The sequence below is a fragment of the Lagenorhynchus albirostris genome, chromosome 6, assembly GCF_949774975.1.
Source record: "Lagenorhynchus albirostris chromosome 6, mLagAlb1.1, whole genome shotgun sequence".
NCBI lineage: Eukaryota > Metazoa > Chordata > Mammalia > Artiodactyla > Delphinidae > Lagenorhynchus > Lagenorhynchus albirostris.
The window spans coordinates 75988257-75994082 of record NC_083100.1 but is presented as its reverse complement, the minus strand read 5'-3'; the positions used below and the strand labels follow the sequence as shown (position 1 = coordinate 75994082).

The following is a 5826-nucleotide window of genomic DNA, read 5'->3' as shown; positions in this document are numbered from 1 at the left end:
TCCTCCACATCCTCTTATAATCATACTGACTTTCCATTTGCCTCATGAATGTGGACTCTTTTTAAGCAAGGTGCAGTATGCTTTGCTCTTTGAGTTGGAAACATGTCTCCCACGTATTAGTTTTGTCAGTGTATTTAATGTTTGTTGTCTCCTTCAAAGGTGAATTCATTTTGACTGAGCCCTTGCTCCTAATAGGCAATAGGTTCACATATTGTTTTAGGTTCTGCTTCATAAAGCAGCTGTAGATTTTACTTACTGCTGATTCATATTTTCTACTCATGAATTTAGTTATCTTCCATCTACTTCAATTATTCCAATCTAAAGAAGGTATGGAGTTGCAATTCTATACCAATACTATAAACTGGCTACTACATAAAATTAAGATGTACTCAGCTACAAATAACAAAAACTCAACACCGCTATTTTTTAAAAGGAGAGATATTTATCTCATAAATCCAGAATATAGAGCAACTACTAGGTTGATTGAGAGGCTAAACATCAAGAATACAGCTTCTTTCAATCTTTTTGCACTGCCATTCTCATCATACTGAGTTGTCTTTTTAGACTGGCTACACTCATGGCCTCAAGAAGATTCTCAGTTCCAGACATCCAGAAAAACTGGTGGTTCTAGTATTGTGTTCCTTTATAAGAGTTGAGAAACTTTACTAGGTGCTACCAGCCAGACTTCCTGTCACATCTGGTTGGCCAGAATTGAAATACTTGCTCTGTCTAAGCCAATCGAGTATAATGGCAAAAGTGATGAGACCACCATGATTGGCTTAGACTTATCTTCCTCAAAAACACATGACCTTATCTTCCTCAGAAACACAGAACCCTGAACAAAATCAGGGTTCTGTCTGCAAGGATGGAGGAGCATGGAGGATGGTCTTACAGGTAGGCAACCAACAGTATTCACCACTGCAGCATTCCTGAAGGATGTTTCTTCTGGAGTATTTTGACATTTGTTAATTACATAGTATGATCTCTGGGTAGATAACACTCCCTTAATACCTGCCTGAACCTTGGAGCTTCCAGTATCTATTGGTCACTCATTTGGAGAAAGTGAAGAGGACCAGATATCAAGGTTGCTACCTATTGGAACATAGTCTCAGGAATTTGAACTGAACATTGGAAAATTTCAATATTGGTCCTTGCTCAACGCCTTTTTCAGTGCCAACCATTTTGCTATTAGAATTTGTTGAATTCATGCTGTTCTGTGACTGCTCAGATATTTTTTTCCTCATCTAAGTATTTTCTCCAATTAGTAGATTTTTTTTTTTTTTTTTTTTTTTTTGCAGTATGTGGGCCTCTCATTGTTGTGGCCTCTCCCGTTGCAGAGCACAGGCTCTGGGCGCGCAGGCTCAGTGGCTCCGCGGCATGTGGGATCCTCCCGGACCGGGGCACGAACCCGTGTCACCTGCATCAGCAGGCGGACTCTCAACCACTGCACCACCAGGGAAGCCCCTCCAATTAGTAGATTTATTTTTCAAGCTTCTCTTTCATCAAAGTGTACCTGTCATATCTTCTGAACCATTTCTGATTAATCTAAGAAACTAAACTTTATCTTTGTATCCACTGGAACTAGTAGATTTTTTTTAGAGGAATCTCTCAAACAACAGAAGTGTATTTTGACAAAGGTATGGAGATTCTAGAGATTATTCCAAAGAGGACACTCATTGGAAAAGAATCTTCTAGTCTGCTGCCTACTTGGCATTTGATATTTGACCATGCACTGGTTATACCACATCTCAAAATTAAACATTCCTACCTCCTTCTCTTTAAGGACCAGGTGAAACAATATGTTTAAGAGGGTGCTGTCATTGTGAGGTGCTGCCTCATCTGCCACTAAGGAACTCTTCTTGGGACCTGGGGCAAAAGGTACAATCTGAGAGCCCAGGACCATGATGATTGGTGCTCCAGGAAGCAGTAGTTTCAGTTTCAGTTTTCAACAGAAGCAAAGAGTGGAAACTCTGACAGGTAATGGTGTCAGAAATCTCTGGGAAGCCAAGGAGTAACTACTTTACAAGCTATTAATGTTTGATGTCCAGCTACCTAAGAAAAAATCTCTTTACTTTCTATAATTGATGAGCAGCTATGGTATAGTGACACCAGTCAGAAAATAAATATTATAATGATTATGCCAAATGTCAACTCTTTGTACAGAAACATAGCATTAAAACAACTAGAGATCACCAGCTCTGTATATATGTAGAGGCATAAGGAAATTCTGATGAGTCTCACACTGGTGTAATAAATGTATGGCTTTACAATCTATATACCGAAAGTGGGTCTTCAATGTCCAGAGTATTTAAAACAACAACCTTTATTTGAAAGGTTTTGATGATAGAAGAGGGGAGTTAAAGAGCTTCCATTTCTTTAATCTTTTTTTCCTCCTTCAGTTTTTCCAGATTTCATATCTATCTTTCTTCTCTGAATGCCAAAAATAATTTATTTTAACTTAATAGGGTCTTGAAAAATGATTTAAATTATTAAAATATAGCTACTGCAGGTATAAAATGTTTATCCAGGCATTTTATTCTTCCCTATTTCAGAATGACTTTCTGCTCTTCTCCCCACTTCGTGGGCTTCTCCACTTGTCTGAACACAAGTGACATCTTTTATGTGTAAAGACTCAAGCGAAGTACCGTAAACCATTTCCTTTTAATGTTTTCCATTAAGCATTGCCTCTCGCTGTCAAATAGAAACCCACATTATTCTCTTTTAGGCTTAAGCCTGATAAGTTGTTTTTTGCTTGGAGTACTTTTCTATTTTACTTTGCTTCTGCATTGCTCCTTACCTCAGGCTTTTTTGCTCCATGACTCCATTAGCCCACAGTACTTCTTTGTATTTTGGCCTTGTTATCCAGTGTAATAGGACATTCCAAAGCCCTAAGCATCTGAAAACATGACGATTTAATAACAGACAGTGTAGAGAGCCTAATAAAAATGTGATTGTGAATTATAAAGTGTAAAATTTAGCAAATGTAGTTTGAGAAGGAAACATTATAATGACCAAGAACTGACCAAGAACAAAATAAAACTTTCATTTCTTTGTCAATCATAGGTAGAGTGTGATAGGACAAACACTAGCTCGGGAGTCAGAAAAGATCACTAACAACCTTTCTCATCTAATTTTTTTTTTCTAGAAAATAAAACACAATAATTTTTAAATTCATTTAATGGCAACTGGTAATCATCAAATTAGCAATGGTTATCTTCAAAAGTTATTACACTAACAGTGCTGTCATTTCTCAAGGTTGATCGGATACCTAGAGTCACAGACATTTCCCACATAAGATGCATCATATAAATCAGACTTTGTTTATCACCAGCATTTATACAACCAGACCTAAGAAAAGAACTAGGTCTGGGGACACATGCATGATCTTAATATAGTGAATGTTTAGCCTGCCCTGAACCTCTATCATCTTATACAAGTCACTTTATCCTCCTGACCCTCTGTTTACACATTTATAAATATGGAATTTTGAGCTAGATGGTCACTACAATCCCTTTCAGGTCAAAACAATCTCTGATTGTTCATATAATAGATATCTCCTTTAGGTTATATTATTTTATCTTAACATGTAGGAAATAAAATTTTGATGTTCTTCTTTCCTGAAAACAACTTCTAAAGTACAATTTGTAATTATAGTTCAGGAGAGTCTTATCAGAGGGTACAGATATTTTAGGCAGTTTTCCATAATGAATCAGAAAATTTCCCAGGAGAGTTTAGGGCAGGGGCAGCTGCGTGCAATGTTTATTAGAGAATATTGATTACATCTTAAAGAAAGGAAATCTATTTGAAAGGATATTGCCCTATATTTCCACTCCATTTTTCAGTCTTTAATTCTACAGTTGCAGTCTGAGTCTTAATATAAGATTTTTGCTCCTCATACAGAAAATGTATTTGGTAACTGTCCATTTGCTACCCAATCTGGTTAATGCTGTAGAACAGGTTCATTGCCCACAATGTATCCCTTTCTATCCAAATCAATTTGTCTTTTTATTTTATTTTATTTTTTGCGGTACGCGGGCCTCTCACTGTTGTGGCCTCTCCCGTTACGGAGCACAGGCTCCGGACGCGCAGGCTCATGGGCCCAGCCGCTCTGCGGCATGTGGGATCTTCCCGGACGGGGGCACGAACCCGTGTCCCCTACATCGGCAGGCGGACTCTGAACCACTGCGCCACCAGGGAAGACCTGTCTTTTTATTTTAAATAACAACCACTTAGATAAACAATTTGGATAGAAAGAGATATCAGTAACTTTATTTGGTTCTAGGATTTTGGATATCAAGAGTGCAGACAGCAAGATTTGAATGTGAAGGATGTGGAAGGTACTATGTATACTTGGGGAAGCAGAATTACTTACTGAAAAGGGTATGAGAATTCCAGTAAGGAGAGTCAGGTTCACTCAAGTTGTTTTTCAGCCATTTACTATTTGGGTGACCTGGAACAAAAGAATAGACAAGATGTGTATGTTAGGATTCATGGTTGTAAGTAACAGAAAGTAGCAACTCTAGCTAATTAAGTGAAATTTGATTTATTGCAAGGATCTGGGTAAGGCTTGGGGACTGAAAAGAATAGGCTGGAACTAATACCTGTTCTAAAGGGCTAGAAAGCAAGAAAAACAGAAACTGTTTCAAATCTGGGACAGCTGCAGGTATAAGACAAAAGACATATGCAGCTACTGCCCCCTTGTCCCACTGGGATAAATCACCTCTAAATCTTCTCCCACTCTTGCCTCAGATGCTCAAGATTCAATGCCTTTGAAGGGAGACCAGGATTGTGACATATGTGGAGCCCAGGTGTTGTTGGCCAACATAAGGCAAGATGTGGCACCTTTGACAGCCACAATGTCAACTGTTCACTCCCTGCAAGATGACCAAAATGGGGCAGAAGTAATTCCTTAACAGGAAATTTAGGTGCTATGAGGAAGGAGGCAAGGATCCTCACAGACAAAAATTAATTAATGTCCATCGCATAGCAAACAAACAAACACAAAACATTTAATTTCTCTGATCTTTATCTTCAAAATTAGTTATTCAGAATAATCGTCACAGTATATTATTTAGCTCTAGACTGCTATAAATTCTACTGTGATTTCTATAAATGTGTTATAAGTATAGTTATTACTATCTATACTCACCAAGGAAGATACTTTATAGAAAAAGATAAAATATAAATTATCAAATAAAAACTATAATTTATTTCTGGAAACGTTAAAAAAGGGGAGAGGTTTTTTTGACAGTTTATGCAAGTGTCATAACATCATTGTACTAGGTAGGAATGTGTTCCAAAAGGTCTATAATATTTCCAGATTAAAAGATAGATATAGACTAAACTGCATAACAAGAAAACGGTTTAGAAATATGATTATATTGTTACCTCTTAACAGAGGTAAGAGTCTGAGACAGCCGTTAAGAGCATGGGCTTTAGACTGAGTCTGAATCTTGCTACTTGCTGACTTACCATCTTTGTGACCCTGGGCAAAGTCCTTAACTTTTCTATGCCATAATTTTGCTTACCTCAAAAATGGAGCTGACAATAATCAAGTGTACCTCATAGAACTATCATTTACTCTGAATCTCATAAAAAAATTAGGTTGTTTAGTATATGGTTGTTTTCTTTTTATATGAGCTTTACAAATAACAAGTGACAGGATTGGCCATCCAGGAAACCGCAGTTAAAGGATATGGTTTATTCATAACCATGTTAATCAGTTGGCAGAATTTTCTTGTTAGTCTTCTGATGAACCAGTCACAAAAATGACCAAAACCCTCTTTGGTATAAAGAGAGGCAAGGCTAATTTGTTAAAATATTAGC

General features: G+C 37.3%; 1 non-coding gene across 1 annotated transcript; it reads right to left on the bottom strand.

Annotated features, from left to right (window-relative positions):
* Positions 1–3319: 3319 nt before the first annotated feature.
* LOC132522487 (small nucleolar RNA SNORA72) lies at positions 3320–3452 on the bottom strand. Its single transcript, XR_009541231.1, has one exon. It is a non-coding gene; the product is annotated as a small nucleolar RNA SNORA72 (small nucleolar RNA).
* Between the last annotated feature and the right edge of the window lie 2374 nt (positions 3453–5826).